The sequence below is a fragment of the Chiloscyllium plagiosum genome, unplaced genomic scaffold (assembly GCF_037043375.1).
Source record: "Chiloscyllium plagiosum isolate Xiang-an unplaced genomic scaffold, Cpla_swu_hap1 HiC_scaffold_2, whole genome shotgun sequence".
Taxonomy (NCBI): Eukaryota; Metazoa; Chordata; class Chondrichthyes; order Orectolobiformes; family Hemiscylliidae; genus Chiloscyllium; species Chiloscyllium plagiosum.
Genome location: NW_028270140.1, coordinates 133043962 through 133065351, shown reverse-complemented (window position 1 = coordinate 133065351; position 21390 = coordinate 133043962). Strand labels below are relative to the sequence as shown.

Genomic DNA, 21390 nt, shown 5'->3' with positions numbered 1-21390 from the left:
TTTTTCCCTGTACAGAAGTACTACTTAAGTGCTGGACAGATAACAATAATTTTGCTCAGCACAGATGTCTACATTATTAATTATTTAAACAACTGTAATTGAAATGAGGAAACACTGCTGTACTTCATACCATTGATTAAAAAAATAAGGTCCAGGAGTAAGGAATTCACCCCTTGAGCTGATACCCAGTTTGGTAATGGTTGATTGACACATTGCCATCACTTACATGCCTTAATACATATCCCTTGATACCAAACACAAGAACAATCCAGGAGCTTCATTTGAGAAAATTTAATTGAGCCAAGATCTTTTTGAAGGACAGAGTTTCAGATTGCTATAACGCTTTGTTTCAAAAGTCCCTAATTTCACATCTTACAGTCAGACTGAGGCCCATTGTTTTGAATTTGCTATCAGAGTTTACATCCTGATCTTCCCCCACCCCCCACCCCCCCCGTGGCAGAGAATCTCATTTGAAGACCATTAGTAGATAACCCTCAACCTTTTAAACATAAGCGAATTAAAGTTATGTTTGTGTGAACCTTTCTTAACATTTAAGTCTTTAAAAAGCTTCCAGATCGGAAGGAGAGCCTCACAGAGAAGATGATGGAATAGCAGCAGAAGGCCTTTGTGGGGGTAATTTGGGAGACATAACAGAAATTCATCCCAAGAAAACAGATGCATTCTGAAGGGAGGATGAGACTGATAAGGAAAATCAGGGACAACATTAAAGCAAAAACAAAATCGTACAATTTGATGAAGATTTGGAGGAAGTCAGAAGATTGGGAAGCCTTTAAAAACCAACAGAGGATAAGTTTAAAAAAAATGGTCAGAAGATAAAATATCAGGATAAGCTAGCTAGTAATATAAAAGAAGATTGCAGGAGATTTTTAGATATCTGAAAGGAAAGATAGACACAAGAGTGGACATTGGACCGCTGGAAAGTTAGGCTGGAGAAACAGTAATGTGGAGCAAAGAAATGGTGGAAGACATTGCATCAGACTTAACCAGTAGCATACCAGAACTTCAAGAGAATCAGGGGGCAGAGGTGAGCGCAATGACCGTCACTACGGAGAAGGTGTTGGGGAAGCTGAAAGGTCTGAAGGTGGATAAATCATCTGGACCAATGGACTAGATCAGATTATATTACTTACAGTGTGGAAACAGGCCCTTCGGCCCAACAAGTCCACACCGACCTGCCGAAGCGTATACCACCCAGACCCATACTCCTACATTTACCCCTTCACCTAACACTGCAGGCAATTTAGCATGGTCAATTGCACATTTTTGGATTGTGGGAGGAAACCGGAGTACCCGGAGGAAACCCACGCAGACACGGGGAGAATGTGCAAACTCCACACAGAGAGTCGCCTGAGGCGGGAATTGAACCCGGGTCTCTGGCGCTGTGAGGCAGCAGTGCTAACCACTGTGTCACCGTGACTACACCCCAGAGTTCTGAAGGAGATAGCTGAGGTGATTGTAGAGGCATTGATGATGATCTTTCAGGAATCACTAGAGTTAGGGAGGGTTCCACAGGACAGAAAAATGCCTAAGGTAACATTACTGTTTAAAAAGAGATGGAGGCAAAAGAAAGGAAATTATAGGCCAGTTAGTCTGACCTCAGTCTTTGGTAAGATTTAGAGTCTATGAATAAGGATGACATTGCAGAATAATTACCTGGTATAATAGGGCTGAGTCAGCACAGCTTTATCAAGCAGAGGTCATACCCGACAAATGTGTTAGAATTCTTTGAGGAAGTTACTAGCAAGTAAAACAAAAGAGAGCTAGTGATTGGATTTCCAAAAGGCCTTTGACAAGATACTGCAAAGGAGACTGCTAAATAAGATAAGAACCCATGGAGTTAGGGGCAAAATTCTGGCATGGATAGAGGATTGGCTGACTGGCAGAAGGCAGAAAGTGGGAATAAAGAGGTCTCTTTCAGGATGGCAGCTAGTGACCAGTGGAGTTCTACAGGGGTCAGTGATAGGGCCTCAACTATTCACATTCTACATTGACAATCTGGAGAAAGGACCTGAAGGCATTGTTGCTGAGTTTGCAGATGACACAAAGAAAAGTGGAGGAACAGGTAGTGTTGAGGAAGTCTGCAGAAGAACTCAAATAATCTAGGAGAGTGGGCAAAGAAGTAACAGATGTAATACGTGTGGTGAAGTGTGACGATATGCAGTTTGGTGGGAATAATGGAGGTGTAGCCTATTTTTTCTAAATAGGAAAAGCCTCCACAAATCTGAAGAACAAAGGAACTGGTTCAGGACTCTCTTAAAGTTAACGATAGGTTCAGTTGGCAAGTTGGAAGGTAAATGCACCATTAGTATTCATTTCAAGAGGGCTAGAGTACAAGAGCAGGCATGTACTGCTGATGTTATGTAAGGGTCTGATCATACCACATTTAGAGTATTGTGAGCCGTCTTGGGCCCTATATATAAGGAAGAGTGTGCTAGCCTTGGAGGCGATCCAGAGAAGGTTTACGAGAATGATCCTGGGGATGAAGGACTTGCCACATGAGGAACAATTGAGGACTGTACTGTGGGTCTATACTTGATGGAGTTCAGAAGAATGAGGGGGAATCTCATTTGAAACTTACAGAATAATGAATAGCCTGGATAAGTTGTTTCCATGAGGAGAAAAGACTAAGCTCTGAAGGCACAGCCTCGGAGTGAAGGGACAATCTTTAGATCTGCGATGGAGGAATTTCTTCTGCAAGACCCCCCCCCCACTCCTTCTCCGGCCTACCACCCTCACCTTAACCTCCTTCCACCTATCCCATTCCCAACGCCCCTCCCCCAAGTCCCTCCTCCCTACCTTTTATCTTAGCCTGCTTGGCACACCCTCCTCATTCCTGAAGAAGGGCTTATGCCCAAAACGTCGATTCTCCTTCTCCTTTGATGCTGCCTGACCTGCTGCGCTTTTTCAGCAACACATTTTTTAAGTTTTCGAAAGGACAGTCAAGAAGGGAAAGATGTTGAGGTAGTGAGTCAGAATAAGTACAATAGGAAGAAATGATCTTGGATCAGAAGACATAGAACCCAAGTTGTTGAAAGTAAGAAATAACCAGGGAAGAGAACAGTGGTGGGAGACATCTATAGGTCTCCTGACAGTATCTGGTCTGTACGACAGAATAAGTCAGGAGAGAATAAGAGCATGTTTGAAATGGAAACATATTATCATGGGTGACTTCAGTCTTTACGTATATTGAAAGCATCAGCTTGGTAAAAAGAGGCATGAGAAAGAATTCATCGACTGTATTTGGGATAGCTTCCTAACACAACTTTTGCAGACAGAACCAGGCAACAAGTTACTTTGAGTTTGGTAATGTGTAATGAGGCAATTTTACTAAATGATGTCTGAGTAAAAGATTACCCTGCGAACAGTGATCATAACAAGGTAGAACTTAGCATTTAGTTTGAGAAAGAGAAATCTGAGTCAGAGACAACTGTGCAATACCTGAATAAAAGGGGCTTGATAAGTTACCACACATAATGCTACTTTACGAGAGTCCAGGGTATTGGGATAGTTTATGATAGTTATGGGTAAAGAGGCCATTTTCAAAATCAAAAAGTGTGGCACTGGAAAAGCACAGTCAGTGAAGTAGAATCCGAGGAGCAGGGCAGATGATGTTTTGAGCATAAGCTCTTCATCAGGAATGCCCTGACTGCCATTTGACTAACAGAAAAAATACGAGAGCTTGTACTTCTCAGCAGGTTACCAGGTTTTCTTTGAAACTATAACATTATAATTTTATTCTCCCTTCTCTCATTTCCATCTGTACAACCTCATGTTTGGATTGCAGCAGACTGCATCGAGCTTTATATGTACCTGGAATGCAAAAAAACTCCAGAATGTACCACAGAAAAGGTGTTGTATCAAATCTGAGCCTGGTTATCATCTGATGAAGGTTTATGCTTGAAACATGGACTCTCCTGTTCCTCAGATGATGCATGACTGGCTGTGCTTTTCCAGCGCCACACTTTCTGACTCTGATCTCCAGCATCTGCAGTCCTCACTTTCTCCAATTTTCAAAATGGCAACCTGTACCACAGGGATCAGTGCTGGGCTACAGTTATTTACAATATATATAATGATTTGGATGATGGAAGATTATCATCAAGTTTGCAAGTGACACAAAATCGATGAGACAGGAATAAGTCTAAAATGGCAAAAGGAATTTACAGACGGATATAGGCAGGTTAAGCAAGTGGGCAAAAGCCATAGCAGTTGGAGTATCATGTGAAATATGTATGAGGTTATGCATTTATGAATAGAACAACTGTGCAGGCCAGGTGAATTGGCCATGCTAAATTGTCCATAGTGTTAGGTGCATTAGTCAGAGGGAAATGGGTCTGGGTGGGTTACTCTTCAGAGGGTCGGTGTGGAGTGGTTGGCTCGAAGGCCCTGTTTCCACACTGTAGAGAATTCAATCTATCTAATCTCTCTTGTTACATATATCCATGTTGAGATAGAGAGATTTCTAATCACGAAGGGAATCAGAGGTATGGGAAAAAGGCAGGAAAGCAGGATTGAGGATTTTCAGATCAGCAAGAATCGCATTGAATGATGGAGCTAACTTAATGAGCAACTGAAGGTATTGTCAAAGAGTTTTAATGGAATTCACCCAAAAAGTAGAAGTCATATGGTACCCAGATAAACCCTACCCTGTCTGCTGAAAATGTGTTATGCTTTTATCAACACTGTTATTTATGTGTTCAGTTCTCAGGAAATTCCACACTTTTCATTGACATAAAATGTACGTTCTCCTTAAATCAAAATGGTTTGTCAGCAATCACAGGATAATGTTTGAGAACTGAAGCAAATGAAAACTGTGTGCAATTATTTTCATGTATTTTATTTTCATTTGGTAAAGATCTCCCAGCAGTTTTCAATGTACTCCACAGGCTTCTGATGTGACATATTAACTGCTGCTAGTTTCACACCGATTGTCTGTTGCTCAACGTTGTACACAACATCAGACTTGAAATGGAGAATTGATAACAAGGCTCAAATTTGACATAGTGCCTTTTCAGTGTTTTACTCTGGAGTTCTTTTGCATTCCAGGTACATATAAGTCCAAATGCAGTCTGTTGCAATTCAAACATGAGGTTGTACAGATGGAAATGAGAGAAGGGAGAATGAAATTGTAATGTTATAGTCTCCGAGAAAACCTGGTAACCTGCTGAGAAGTACAAGCTCTCATTTTTTTTCTGTTAGTTAAATGGCAAACTGCACACTGTCATCATAAAGAACACAGGCAATTCTCTTCTTTAAGATAGTAATGTGACATAATGGCATCACTGCAAGGTCTTTGTGGTTGAAGTGACATCCTGACACATTTTGATTCAAGGGGATGGCTGAACAATTAAACATCAAAGTAATAGGCAAGAATCAGCCCATGGCAGGCATTGTCATTTGGTTAAATTTAAAAATTTCACAGCTGAAAATCATATTCACTGTGTCAGCTTGTGGCTCTAATAGATATTTGGAGAAGTGTACATAGCTCCTTGGCACAGATATGGAAGTGTTCTTTTTTTAACTAGTGTTTGTCATATCCTGTCAATTAAATTAAATGCTTTTGCACGTCATTCACTGAATGTTGTCTTCAGAGAAGGATGCTTTAATTATTGAAGAATTTGGGGCTGTAATAGAGCTTTCTTCCCGAAATTATTTCCCAACAAATTACTGAGCCATCTGACTGATTGCTATGAATTTGAATCTGCACTGGGAATCCAAAAATGGAGAGAGAATGGCAGAGTGGAAATGTCACTGGTCAAGAAATCCAGAGGCTCTCTATACACAAACTCAAATGTCACCATGACAGTGGATGAAATTTGTGTTCAGTTAATAAGAAATTAGGAAGTCTCAAAAATGATGATCATGAAGCCAGCAATGATCGTCACAGTTGGTTCATTAATGTCCTTAATGAAGGGAATCTGCAAACCAAATTGGGTTTGACCCTTAGTGATGTGATTGGGTCTCAAATGATCTAAAAAAAACTCAGCTCAAATAGGCAACAAATGCTGACCTCATTGGTGATCCCACGTCCCACGAAGTAATTAAAATAGCATCTAGTTGGTTAACACTTACGAATGGACAGTGCAACCATTATAATTTGCTTTTTGCAATAAGTTTTGGTGTTACCAGTTTGGTTTGATTGGAATGGATTGCAGCTTAAAACTCTTCATAAACTGGTACTCAGTAGTGATGTCACTCAGAAATGTGACAAGATGGTATGATGGAAATACGTTTATCACGCTATTTATGCACGTATGAACTCAGAGCAAAAGGAAGCTTTCAGTTCCTCAATCCTGCTCCACCATAAAATAAGCTATTCAGTTTGTATTTCCAATTTCACATTCTCATCGTCCCCTGATAACCTTACATTCTTGTTTGGCAGTAGAATCAGTCTACTTCCATATTACGGGGAACAAAGAAATGGCAGAAGAATTGAATTGGTACTTCAGATCTGTGTTCACTGGGGAAGACACAAGCAATCTCCCAGAGGTAACAGTGGTGAAAGGACTTGAACTTAAGGGAATTTATATTTGCCAGGAATTGATGTTGGAGAGACTGTTAGGTCTGAAGGTTGATAAGTCCCCGGGGCTTGATGGTCTATATCCCATGGTACTGAAGGAGGTGGCTCGAGAAATCGTGGATGCGTTGGTGATTATTTTCCAGAGTTCGATAGATTCGGGATCAGTTCCTGCGGATTGGAGGATGGCTAATGTTGTACCACTTTTTAAGAAAAGTGGGGGAGAGAAAACAGGAAATTATAGACCAGTTGGTCTGACCTCAGTGGTGGGAAAGATGCTGGAGTCTATTATAAAGGATGAAATTATGACACATCTGGATCGCAGTAACAGGATAGGTCAGAGTCAGCATGGATTTATGAAGGGGAAATCATGCTTGACTAATCTTCTGGAATTATTTGAGGATGGACGAGGGAGATCCAGTAGATGTAGTGTACCTGGACTTTCAGAAAGCTTTTGATAAAGTCCCACATAGAGGTTAGTCAGCAAAATTAGGGCGCATGGTATTGGGGGCAAAGTACTAACTTGGATTGAAAGTTGGTTGGCTGATAGGAAACAAAGAGTAGTGATAAATGGCTCCATTTCGGAATGGCAGGCAGTGACCAGTGGGGTACCGCAGGGATCAGTGCTGGGACCGCAGCTTTTTATAATATATGTTAATGATATAGAAGATGGTATTAGCAATAACATTAGCAAATTTGCTGATGATACTAAGCTGGGTGGCAGGGTGAAATGTGATGAGGATGTTAGGAGATTACAGGGTGACCTGGACAGGTTAGGTGAGTGGTCAGGTGCATGGCAGATGCAGTTTAATGTGGATAAATGTATGGTTATCCACTTTGGTGGCAAAAACAGGAAGGCAGATTACTACCTAAATGGAATCAATTTAGGTAAAGGGGCAGCACAGAGAGATCTGGGTGTTCTTGTACACCAGTCAATGAAGGTAAGCATGCAGGTACAGCAGGTAGTGAAGAGGCTAATAGCATGCTGGCCTTCATAACAAGAAGGATTGAGTATAGAAGCAAAGAGGTTCTTCTGCAGCTGTACAGGGCCCTGGTGAGACCACACCTAAAGTACTGTGTGCAGTTCTGGTCTCCAAATTTGAGGAAAGACATTCTGGCTATTGAGGGAGTGCAGCATAGGTTCACGAGGTCAATTCCTGGAATGGTGGGACTACCTTACACTGAAAGACTGGAGCGACTGGGCTTGTATACCCTTGAGTTTAGAAGACTGAGAGGGGGTCTGATTGAGACATATAAGACTATTAAAGGATTGGACACTCTGGAGGCAAGAAACATATTTCTGTTGATGGGTGAGTGCTGAACCAGAGGACACAGTTTAAAAATATGGGGTAAACCATTTAGGACAGAGATGAAGAGAAACTTCTTCACCCAGAGAGTGGTGGCTGTGTGGAATCCTCTGCCCCAGAAGGCAGTGGAGGCCCAGTCTCTGGATTCATTTAAGAAAGAGTTGGAGAGAGCTCTCAAGGATAGTGGAATCAAGGGTTATAGAGATAAGGCAGAAACAGGATACTGATTAAGGATGATCAGCCATGGTGCAGGCTCGAAGGGCAGAATGGCCTACTCCTATTGTCTATTGTCTATTAAAAATGACCATGATCTTCTAAAGCAGAGAGTTCAAAAGTCACACAATCTTCTGAAAAAGGAAATTTCTTCTCATCCCTTTCCAAAAAGGAAGACCACAGCTTTTTAAATAGTAACCCCTTGTTCTGAACTCAACCACAAGAGGAAATATCTTGCTCATGTCCACCTTCTCAAGACCATTCAGGATCTTATACAAGTCAATCAAGTCACTTCTCACTCTTCTAACCTAGAGCAGAAATAAGCCCAACCTGTCCAATTTTTCTTCAAATGTTAACCCTAATTGAATTGAATTCATTTTATTGTCACATGTACTCAAATGAGTACAGTGAAAAGTTTACAGTCACCACATTACAGCGCCATCTTTGGCGCAAAGGTACCTAGGTACAGACGCAAGATCAAATTCTTAGGAAACAAAAAAAAGAAAAGTAATGAAATAAATATCAAGTGAAGCTTCTCTCAATTGCCCTGCAATTTACATCTCTCCTTTAGTAAAGAGATCAAAACTGTACACAGTCCTCCAGATGTAGAATCACTGATGCCCTCACCATTTGAAGCAAAGCATTCTTATTTTATGTTCAATTCCCTTCATAATAAAGGGCAGCATTCCATTAGCCTTCTGAACTACTTGCTATGCTTGCATGCTAACTTTTTGTTCTCATGTACCAGAACAGCTGATCTCTCTATACCTCGATACCTCAGTTACTATCAATTAAGTAATATGATTTTTCATTCTGCCACCAAAGCAGCTTGACATTTTTCTACATCATATCCCTTTTGCCAAGTTTTTGCCCACTCAGTAAATCTTTCTATATCTGTTCACAATCTCCTTATGTCCTCTTCACAACATACTTTCCCAATCACTTTTGTATGAATTCAGCCACTACGCCTTCAGCCCCCTCACCGATATCATTAATGTTAGTTGTAAAACCTAATGTCCCTGTCTAGACCCCTGCAGGACCTCATTACTCACATCCTGCTAAACAGAAAAAGATCAATTTATCGATGCTTTCTGTTTTCTGCCGGTCAGCCTGTCTTCTGTCCATGCTAATATGTGGCACCTTATAAGATGCCTTCTGAAAATCAAAAGTCATAAGGCTCTGCCCTCCACCCCTCTATCTGGAGTGCATGTTGCTCCTTTAATGAATTTCAATAAATTAGTTAAACATTATTTCCCTTGCACTCTTCACGATCAGCTTGAGATTTTCTGAGTGACAAACTTAAAAGCTTTAAAGTACTTTAAAAAAAAACATTTAGTATAAATACAGTTTGTAGGAATATTGTATTTTAATGCATTGATGATATTTTGTTTGTTAGATGTCTGAGTAATCGTTCATAAACTTCAATTTTCTATGACAACAGTAGCCTGCTATCACCATGATATAAAAAATTCATGATTGTCACAAAGTAATACTTGTGATAGACAATGAACATTCAACTACCACTCTCTTTGAACAAAGTGCAGCATATTGTCAATCGTGTTAAACTCAAAGACCAAGTAAATCCCCCACAGACCAGTATTTATAGAGCAGGTGTTGAATGATTGGAAACTATGGTGGAGATTATCCTGGCAAGTAATCTGTGCCAATTTACAGGACAAGTTCTGTTTATTTCAAAAGCAGAACAAATTGCCCACGACAGATGTCAAGCTAACTTTCCCTCGTTATACCTCTCTCCTTTCTTGAAAGAGAAGTTATAGTACTTTCCAATCTGATGGATTGATGCCAGAATCTGGAAAATGTTGGAAAATTAACACCAATGCATCCAGTAGTCATAATCAGAGAGATCTACAACATAGAAGAAAGGACCTTCAGTCCATCGAGTCTGTGCCAGTCAAACACAACCACTTAACTATTCTAATCCCATTTTCCAGCACTTGACTCATGGCATTACAAATATGCAGGAGAAGGTGAGGACTGCAAATGCTGGAGATCAGAGTCGAGAGTGTGGTGCTGGAAAAGCACAGCAGGTCAGGCAGCATCTGAGAAGCAGGAGAATCAACATTTCGGACATAAGCCCTTCATCAGGAAGTATGCATCCAAATGACTTTTTAAATTTAGAATGTAGGTTTGCTCGCTGAGTTGAAAGGTTCATTTCAAGATATTTCGTTACCTTACGAGGTAACATCATCAGTGAACCTCATACGAAGGAATGCTGAAAATTCCTGCTTTCTATTTATATGTTTGGGTTTCTTTTGGTTGGTGATGTCATTTCCTGTGGTGATGCTATTTCCTGTGGTGAAGTCACTTCCGGTTCCTTTTCTCAGGGGGTGGTAGATAGGGGTCTAACTCGATGTGTTTGTTGAGAGAGTACCGGTTGGAATACTATTCTTCTAGGAATTCTCGTGAGTGTCTTTGCTTAACATATAATTAGAAAGCAGGAATTTTCAGCATTGCTTCACATGAGGTCCACTGAAGATGTTACCTAGTAAGGTAACGAAATGTCTGGAAATGAACCTTTCAGCTCAGCGAGCAAACCTACATCCAAAACCTCAACCTGAGCTACAAATCTTCTCAAAACTCACTTTTTAAATGCTATAAGTGTCTCTGCCTCGATCACCCTTTACAGGAAATGAGGTCCAGATTCCCATTCTCCAGATAAGAAAAGGTTTCCTCACATTCCCTCTAAACCTTCTTGGCTCTTGCCTTAAATCTATGTCCTAATCATTGATCCTTCCACCAAAGGGAGAAGTTTCTTCCTGTCTAGCCCGTCCATGCTCTTCATAATTTTATTCATCTCAGTCATGTTTCTGAAAAGTTTCCTCTGCTCCACGGCAAACAACTCAAATCTATTCATTCACTTTGCATAATTAAAACTCTCACAGGCAACTTCCAGGTAAATCTCCTCCCCAGTTCAATCTACCATAATGTAGATTCCATAACTGCGTAGTTGTGACTTAGCTCATTTTTAGTGTAGTTATAGAAAAATATCTTCCTGCTCTTAAACTGTGTACCTCAGCTAATAAAGACAAGTATCCCATATGCCTTCTTAACTACTTTATCCTGATATTTGTAAAGAGACCAATGGGCATGCACACCAGGGAACCCCCTGATCTGTCATGTTTACCAGGTCCTACTCTTCATTATTTATTCCCTTGCCTTGTTTGTCCTGCCAAAGTGAATCACCCTATACTTCTCCAGAGTGAGCTCCGGTTGCTAGTGGTCAGCCATCTGATCAGCCCATCTATATCCTTCTATAATCTAAGGCTATCATCCTGATCACCTCACCAGTTTTCATATCTTTCACAAACACACTAATCAACCCTTCTACGTTCAAACCAAATCACACAAACCACAAGAGCTCCAATACTGATCCCTGTGGAACCCCAGTGGGCACAAAAACTCCCTTCAACAATCAAACTCTTCTTCCTTAAGCAGAAAAACAAAAAAAACTTTGATGCCGTAAATCTGGAACAGAAACAGAAACTTCTGGAGAACCTCAGCAGATCTGGAGTTAACTGCAGAGAGAAAGCAGAGTCAATGTTTCAGGCCACATTCTGAAGCAGGATTGGAGTGGTGCTGGAAAAGCAAAGCAGTTCAGACAGCATCCGAGGAGCAGGAAAATCGAAGATCTCTCTACCCTGCAGGCACTCTGCCTGTATTCCTGATGAAGGGCTTTTGCCCGAAACGTCAATTTTCCTGCTCCTTGGATGCTGTCTGAACTGCTGTGCTTTTCCAGCACTACTCTCATCCAGAATCTGGTTTCCAGCATCTGCAGTCATTGTTTTACCACATTCTGAAGCAGGGTCAGTGGACCTGAAATGTTGTCTCTGCTGTCTTTCCATAGGTGCTGCCAAGCTTGCTGAGGCTCTCCCACACAATTCTGTTCTTTTTTTTCCCTCCTTTGTTCTGCCATTCAACCAGTTCCAGTTCCAGTCAGCCAAACTTCCTTGAATCCCATGTTACCTTTGCTGTCAGTCACCCATTCAGGACCCGAATCATCCACAGCCCCATTTCTTGCTCAGCCCTGCTTTCCTGGTGATTGCAATTTCAATAAAATCCATTATCCCTTGCAGCTCCTGAAACACAGCTATTACTGGAATAGTTTCTTTGTCAAGCGTTTGTTTTTATTCATTTGCTCTGACATTTGCTTATTGTTTTCTATTAACTCTCCATTCTCATTCACAAGATGGCCAATGCTCTCTTTACTTATACTTTTTACTTTCTCTGCAGCATCAAAGTTTTGAGATTCAAATTCCTTCAGTTAAACTTTGGGAAATCTCAAGCCATTTTCTTTAACTTCTGTAACATCAACTTTGTACCCTTGAAACCAGGAAGAGGATTTTACTGGATTATTGTGAGGTCCAGAGCTGAAGGAGGTGACCCTGATCTACAAGCGGAAGGGGGAAAGGGAGGAAATCAGAAATTGGAGACTAATCCCATTATTGAATGTGGGTTACAAAATTTGTGGGTGGCACGGTGGCACAGTGGTTAGCACTGCTGCCTCACAGCGCCAGAGACTCGGGTTCAATTCCCTCCTCAGGCGACTGACTGTGTGGAGTTTGCACATTCTCCCCATGTCTGTGTGGGTTTGCTCCAGTTTACTCCCACAGTCCAAAAAGATGTGCAGGTCAGGTGAATTGGCATGCTAAATTGCCCATAGCTTTAGGTGAAGGAGTAAATGTAGGGGTATGGGTGGGTTGCGCTTCGGTGTGGACTTTTTGGGCTGAAGGGCATGTTTCCACATTGTAAGTAATCTCATCTAAAACCATTTTCAATCCTGTCCATGGCAACAATTTTAAGCAAAGTCAAAGCGGAACTTTAACATCCAGTTTATCATCAGCTGAGTTTCTAACCTCATACCAATTAAATCTCAGAGCATTAATCTACCTCATCAGCTGCCAAAATATTCAACCGCACTTGTCTTCTTCCTAGTATTGGCTAATCCAATGTTTTTTGACTGGTCTTTCATCTGCCATTGTTTGTGAACGTCAGAACATTGGAAACTGTGGTACATTTTGCCCACCTATCCGAGACACTGTTCACCCATGACATCTGCCCCTCAATTTTTAATAGATGCACTATAGAAAGCATTCTATCCAGATGCGTCATGTCTTGGTATGGCAACTGTCCTGCCTAGAACCGCAAGAAACTATTGAAAGTTATGAACATAAGCTAACCTTCCATCATTGACTCCATCTATACTTCTCACTGCATTGGGAAGGCAGCTAACATCATCAAAGACTTCTCCCACTGCAGTTATAATCTGTTCAAATCTCTTCTGTCAGGTAGAAGATTACAAAGACTTGAACACACGCACCAACAGATTCAAGAACAGCTTCTTCCACACTGTTATTTGACTTCTGAATGGACCTCTTAAATTTCAAAGTTAATGTTGATCTCACTTTGTGCAACTTCTCTGCAGTTATAACATTGTCTTCTTCAGTCAATTCTATTGCCCTAATGCACTTTGTATGGTATGTTCTATCTGTACTGCATGCAAAACAAAGCTTTTCACTGTACCTGGGTACATGTGACAATAAATCAAATTAAATTAAAAATAAAATATCTTGCAATTTAAAAGCATTATTGCCCCTCCACTGCCTTTCTCTGTGGTCTCCTTCAGGTCTACAGCTTTTTTGCTGTGAATCTTCACTTCTCTAAGCCTAGTCTTTTACACCATGATTGATGGTCATGTCATCAGTTACTTCACCCCAAAGTGTGCAATTCCCTCCCTAATCATTCTGCCTTCACAACTTTCCTTCTTCCAATGGAACCCTTCTAAAATCCAAAATCTACGACAGATTTTGTTTCTTCTCTTGAAGTCTCCTTCTTTGAATCAGCATTCATCTTATTTATATATGTCTCTGCATTGTAGCATAGTATTCTTTATGTTAAAGGAAAAATGTGAGTGGAAGCTATTATTGCTGGTGTGGTATGACTGCTCTTCTGATGCTGGGCTAAGAAACTTTCTTGGGGTAGAATATATGAGCAATTTGCAAGAATAGGCCATTCAACCCATAGACCCTCTCCTCTATTTAATAAGATCAATGTTGATGTGACTATAACCACAAATCCACATTCCTGTCTACCCTGATAACCTTTCACCTCCTTGATTACCAACAACCTATCTATCTCTTCCTTTCTTGGCTGTATTTGATGCTGGGACTGGCTGCTTTGAAACAGAAGTGTTCAATTTCTCATGTTGAGCTCTAGAATATTAAAAACTTGAAAACATTGTATTCATGAATACATGGATGGAAATTTTTTGTTTGGTTTACAACAATGAAGCAAGAGATGCACGATTGGTTCCTTCTGTAGAAGTTTGCAACTGTTTAAATTTACAAAGTGTAGTTTTCAATAACTGTTGTCATCATTCTCGAGATGCTGGCATGTTTTAAATTTATGTTTAAAAGTTCTTCATGTACTATTTATACAAACTCAAGCAATTTCATTCAGTCCCATTGCCAACCTATACTCCTCTCTTCATCTCCAATACTCCGTCATATCCTCTGTACTTAACCTTATTGGGATTCTTAGATTCCCTAACAGTGTGGAAACAGGCCCTTCAGCCCAACAAGTCCACACCAACCCTTCGAAGAGCAACCCACCCAGACCCATTCCCTTACATTTACTCCTGCGCCTAACACTACAGGCAATTTAGCATGGCCTATTCACCTAATCTACACATTTTTGGACAGTGGGAGGAAACTGGAGCACCCGGAGGAAACCCACGCAGACACAGGGAGAATGTGCAAACTCCACACAGACAGCTGCCCGAGGCGGGAATTGAACCCGGGTCCCTGGCGCTGTGAGACAGCAGTGCTAACCACCGAGCCATCGTGCGACCCTGTGGTACTTTCGTGCCCATAGCGGTTTACAAAATTATGAGGGGCATGGATAGGATAAATAGACAAAGTCTTTTCCCTGGGGTTGTGGAGTCCAGAACTAGAGGGCATAGGTTTAAGATGAGAGGGGAAAGATATAAAAGAGACCTAAGAGGCAACCTTTTCACACAGAGGGTGGTATGTGTATAGAATGAGCTGCCAGAGAAAGTGGTAGAGGCTGGTACAATTGCAACATTTATAAGGCATTTGGATGGGTATATGAATAGGAAGGGTTTGGAGGGATGTGGACCGGGTGCTGGCAGGGAGGACTAGATTGGGTTGGGATATCTGGTCGGCATGGACAGGTTAGACCAAAGAGTCTGTTTCCATGCTGTACATCTCTTATGACTTTATAAACCACTGAAGCCTATTGTAACAATAGCTGGTATAGAAAAACTCCAAGAATTAATGAAGTTGTGACTTTTTTTAAGGATTATTTTTATCTAGCTCTAAAAAAGGTGCCAATCATCTAAACCTTTAAAGTATGAATAGCAGAAACCATAAATACTTGACACCTTTTTTTATTCATTCAGCGGATGAAGGAATTGCTGGCGATAGCAGCATTTACTGCCCATCCCCAATTGCTCAGACAGTAGTTGAGAGTTAACCACATTGCTGTGGGTCTGGAATCATATGTAAACCCAATGAGAAAGGATGGCAGATATCCCCCCGCAAAGCACATTATTAGCACAACAATTGGCAATAGATTCATGGTCATCATTTAGACTCTTAATTGCAGATTTTTAAAATTGAATTCAAGTTCCACATGTTTGGATTTGAACACAGGTCCCCAGAACATTATCAGGATCTCTGGATTAACAGTCCCGTGATAATACCACTCGGCCATTGCCTCCCCTTAATCTTGTGTGAATAAACTTTGTTCAATAACAAAATCATTGCAAGAGAAAATCACATACTGTATACACATGGATGTGACTGTTTAAACAACCAATTGGAGTCTGGGCTCTCAATATGAATTCTTGACACATTTGACAGGGTGGCTTTGATTTCTTAATTATCTATTTATTGGCAAATTAGATAACATTGTCTTCTTCAAGGTTACAGTTGTGAGGCAAAACAACTGTGCTATGTAATTCAAGGTACAAAATCTTCCATAATGAGTGTGAGCAACAGGGGTGAGACCAGATTGCAGGAAGTACACCATATCATTGCAGAATCTGTTCCAGGTGAGGTTTAGCTGCAACAAAAGTGGAAATCAAAGTTTCACTATTTTTGTGGCAAGATTTTGATCATTTGCAACTCAACCTTCTTGGTTGATATGTTAATGTTAGAGAATCAAACAGGACTTTTCCTAATATTACATTATATAACTTGATTTATCCTGGTTGTTGGTGATGAGGGTGCTATTGTTAATATATTAAGATACGTTTATGCTGAAATCTGCAGAATTTGGATTATTGGGGGATGCCAGTTCTTCACCTTCACAGTGCTCGAATGAGTTCTGTGATTCCAGGTAGAGCTGAATTCCTTTCATTAGAGCTCAATGGAATGAGGAAGCAGAGTGTAGCCTGTAGACACAAGAAGGCAATGCATGGCCACAACTCTCCCATGACTTGCACTGAATGAGTACCAGGACAACTCAGGGCTCCTGATCACTCAACACTAACTATGGCAGTGTAACCTTGCCCCAAGAAAATCTTAATTGCATATTGTTTAGGGACTACTTATTTTAATGTGACTCAAATGTTTTGAAATTAGCCTGGAGCTCTACAGATACAAAAGAAGAATGGAAGAAAATGCTGCAAACAGGAAATGTTACACTTTGCTTCTGTTTTGCATACCTTGAAGATAATTAATTCAATGTGTTTCAGAGGTTCTCTCAAAAATATATTAATAACATTTTAAATAGATTTAAATGATTTCATCCTTGACCACTACTCCCTGCGTCTTCCTCACTGGAAATTAGATTAAGATTCTCCGATTTGCCAACACTGTGCATACATTTGCTGCCTTTGCACTTTTGTAAAAACAAGTTTTTCATATGGTTCCTGATATATATTCCACCAGCATTTCATGCTGAAGTTCACAAAGTAAGCATGATCTCAGCAGAGAACTCAAAGTCATTCTCCTTGGTGATTCATTCATCAATGTCAGGACAGACTAATGTCGAGAGGTTTTTTGAAATGATGAAAGCTTATGTATGATAAATTGTGACAACATATCTGAAAAATACTTGTCTGTTTTCTTGCCTTTCAGTGCGATGCCACTTGATTAGGTTGGAAAATTCAAGACCAAGTGACTTCAGTGTTGTAAGTAACAATGCTTTATTTTAGATCTCACAATCAAATGCATTGATCTGCCTGAGGGGTTAAGTTCCTCTTGCCAAAGTAGCATTATCATCCTCATTGTTTATTTAGATTTACAATTTGGCTTTCGTGCTTGACATTTCTGGTTTATATGTTACCCACTGATAAAGGGTGACCACGACGGACTCTCTTTCTCAACCTTTCCCCTCACATGAGGCGCGGTGTCCCTCAGGTTAAACCATCACCAGGTGCCTCTCTACAATGAAGGGACAGCACTATAATCTGGTAGGACTATAGCAACTTGAACTTCTCTTATTGACTGATCCACACCAATGAACAGGGAACCTATTACTTTATTTGTTCCTTGTTCCCAGTCCTTTTCTGAAAGTATTGACTAACTCTGATACCTCAGCCCACTGACCTCAATTCATGTCTACACCTTTTCATTGAACGGCGATAGGTCACCTAACCGACCAGTCTGATCTGCTGCTCATACATATGCCAACTGTCGAGCTTTCACAGAACAACCAGCAGCTGGATCCTGAATATCTTTTGCCTCCGTAACCTGGGTGTAGTGAGGTAATCTACCCAAGGGCTAGTATACTCTGAATTTCTCTGTGCCTCACCATCGTGCACTTTCTCTTTTGTTTGTTTTAAGAGCCATCCATTTTCAACTTCAAGGAGCAAAGAGTAATATGACTCGGGAAAAGAATGCATGTGACAGTTTCTATTGTTTTCCTTGTGTGCTTAAGGAAAAACAAGTATACTTCCCAAAGCCACTGTCCCTCAAGATTTTGCCACCAGAACTACAACTTTGAATTAAAGAAGCAACCCACCTAGACCTATTCCCCTACCTTATTATCCTTATATTTACCCCTGACTAATGCAGCTAACCTACACATCTCTGAACACTATGGACAACTTAGCATAGCCAATTTACCTAACTTGCACATCTTTGGATTGTGGGAGGAAACCGGAGCACTTGGAGGAACTCACGCAGAGACGGGGAGAACGTGCAAACTCCACACAGACAGTTGTTCGAGTTCGGAGTCAAACCCAGGTCGCTGGCAGTGTGAGGCAGCAGTGCGAACCACTGAGTCACTGTGCTGCCATTTAGAAATCTACCTACTTCTTTGTTAAATATGTTCAGTGATATGACCTCTGCAACCTTATGTGATCAAGAATTTCACAGGGTCACCATGCTCTGAGTGAAAATCATGTCCTATTTCAGTCCAAACTGACCTCCTACTTATCCTGAGACAGTGACCACACATGTTTCAGATTCATTCACTCAGCACAGAATAGATATCAACCCTTAAAACCTCTTGGCCGACAGGGTTCAGTGACTCACTAAATAAACTACTGTGGGGAGATATTTATGTTGCTCTGAATTGCTGTAGAAATCACTAGTGCATCAAGCACCACAGGATAAAAATATTTTTACTGTTTGGAAAGAAAAATACAATTTGTCTTTCTGACAGATAGTGTTTGTGTGCCTTTTAGATATTTTATGTTTATGAGTGGATTGCTGGTGGAAGGAGCAGAGGTTACTCATGGAAACGTAGATGTTTGTAATGATCGAAACATTTGACACTGTAAAACTTGGTCAAACTTTTAAGGCCATGAAATATAATTGCTGTAAACAGAGGCTTGTCAATTTGAAATTTGTTATTACAGTTTGATGGCAGATTTTTTCATCCTGGTTAGAAGAAGATAGTTTTTGATGATGATGATGATGATGATTATCATTATTGTTCTATATGTATGAATTTTTAAAATACTTTGTAGTGTGACAGGTATTAAAAATAATTGTGTAGAATCTATACATAGCTCCATGACATGATTTGAATCTAATGTATGCACAAATGGTTTCAACCAAATTTAGAATGAAGCTGCCTCAATGTAATTTGCTTTGTTTCAAAACACAGGGAGAGTTCCTTTCTTGGTACAGTTTACTTATACTGCTCTTCACACAGTTTCCAACGGTTATTCATTGTTTGAACTGAAATAAGTGTAAAGCTGTGCATAACCTTTACATTGCATATTAGGGATGAGGAAACCAGCCTTGTGCTATCCATGATTTGCTTTTCATTTTCACATTATGTTGCCAATGAATGTGAGGAAACATCTGGAAAATGTGAATAAGATGCAGCTTATTTTCTATCCTTTCATTGGCGGCTCTTCATGTATCTGAGACGTTAAGTCACTCCCTCTACATCATCAGAACTGTGGAGTCTCCCTCCTTCACCTTGCGGTATTCCATGGGAAATGTGCTCTACTCCAGCCACTAATACCATGTTACCACTTGCACAAATATATTTTCAAGTCTCTTCATGTAACAATGAAGTGCCACACCACTCTCTGTTAACTGTTTTACAAGAAACTTTGTGGAAGAGTAAGAAAACTGCCCTTTTTTTCACTGAGGCGCATATAAATATTCCAGCTTTGACAGATGGGCAAGAATTTCCTCTCTGCTTGCCTGTTAAACATTTGAGAGAAATGAGTTTGGGTAAAACTCAGTTCAGTTCCCAAAGGACTTGTTTTCATAGCTCAAAACAGTCTATAACTCAAAGTTAATTGGCACTAATGGGGTAATCTCGTTCACAGACTCCGTGCGGGTGGAGTCTGCAAAGTGGAAACATCAGGCTGATGGAGTGGGGATTGTTCAACTATTTATAGGGGCTTGTGGTCTCACGGTTTAATGCATTATTTGGTCGTGGATACAACTGGGTATGGAGATTCGCAGTATCCATTGACAAACTTTTCCTCATTAGCCAAAAAGAGGGGCTTGTATCTGAAACATTAAAAAGTCCAGATCTAAATGTGGAATGTGTCAAAGTTTTTTGCTGGATTTGGGGAGAAGACTATCCAGGCTACCTTGTAAGAAAGCTCTCGAATTTTTAAACCTTTTTTGTCAATAAAGATCTTCCTCCTACCCAACCCCTAGCTCCCCACTTACTCTTCACTTGCCTCATACATGCCATTAAAATGTTCATTCATCTCATTGTTCCTCACAGAGGAAATTATTCTTGAAGTACTCTAAGGAAAATGACCATAAAATTTTATTAATTTACTGGAAGAAGGATTATTGGTTAGGACAACAAGAGAATTACTTTTCTTTGAATAATACAATTGAATTTTCAATTTTCTCAAAACAGGCAGGTAGTTCTTGCTTTATTGCCTCCTCTGAAGACCACTCAGTGCTGTTCTGCTTTACTCACCTCGAATTTGAACTCAAAGCCTGGTTTATGGTTCAAAACCACAAACCTCTAGGACTAGTGAGGGAGAGTAGGGTGTCAGGAATATTTCACCTTTCATATGTTCATCTGTCTCTTGCTGCAGTGTGGATTCTTTAAGTACAAGCACTTAATGCTGTCACTGGGGAAAATAACAGGGAAATATTGAATTGAGCAATCCAGGTTGTTGTGTAAAAACACACAGTCAGTCAATCAGGATACCTTTAAGAAACATGCTCATGATGTCATCACTGCATCATAACATGTGACCCAAAGATATAAAGATTCCTGACGCCATCTTACCTCAGATCATTTGAAGCCTGATATTCTTCTGGAAGCATGCTCCTCTGTTGAAATATAACAGCTTAATATTAACATGGATGTATGTGTGCCTCAGGAGTAAGAACATAAAAATAAGAACTAGGAGCAGGAATAGGCCATCTGGCCCATCGAGTTTAGATCAGAGTAGTGCTGGAAAAGCACAACATCTGGCCCATCGAGCCTGTCCACCATTCAATAAGATCATAGTCGATCTTTTCATGAACTCAGCTCCACTTACCCGCCTGCTCACCATCTCTCTTAATTTCTTCACTGTCCAAATATCCATCTTTCTTTGCTTTAAAACCATTCAATGAGGTAGCTTCAACTACTTCTCTGGGTGAAGCACAACTCTTTGGGAGAAAAAGTTCCTACTGAGCTCAATCCTAAAACTCCTCCCCCTTATTTTGAGGCTTTGCCCTCTCATTCTAGTCTCACCCGCCAGTGGAAACAACCTCCCTGCTTTTATCTTATCCAGTCCCTTCATAATTTTATTTTTCTATAAGATCACCCCTAATTCTTCTAAAATCCAATGAATATAGTTCCAGTCTACTCAAACTCTCCTCATTAGCCAACCCGAAATCTGAATCAACCTAGTGAATCCCC

At 40.5% G+C, this 21390-nt stretch overlaps 1 protein-coding gene across 18 annotated transcripts in view; it reads left to right on the top strand.

Annotated features, from left to right (window-relative positions):
- The window catches only part of LOC122557375 (teneurin-3), a 2678940-nt gene that overhangs the window by 1266162 nt on the left and 1391388 nt on the right, over positions 1-21390 (top strand). For all 18 annotated transcript variants that reach the window (XM_043705048.2, XM_043705074.2, XM_043705164.2 and 15 more), the window contains one exon: positions 17181-17233. The gene's annotated coding sequence lies outside the window, so the exon portion shown is untranslated. The remainder of the gene's footprint in view (positions 1-17180; positions 17234-21390) is intronic.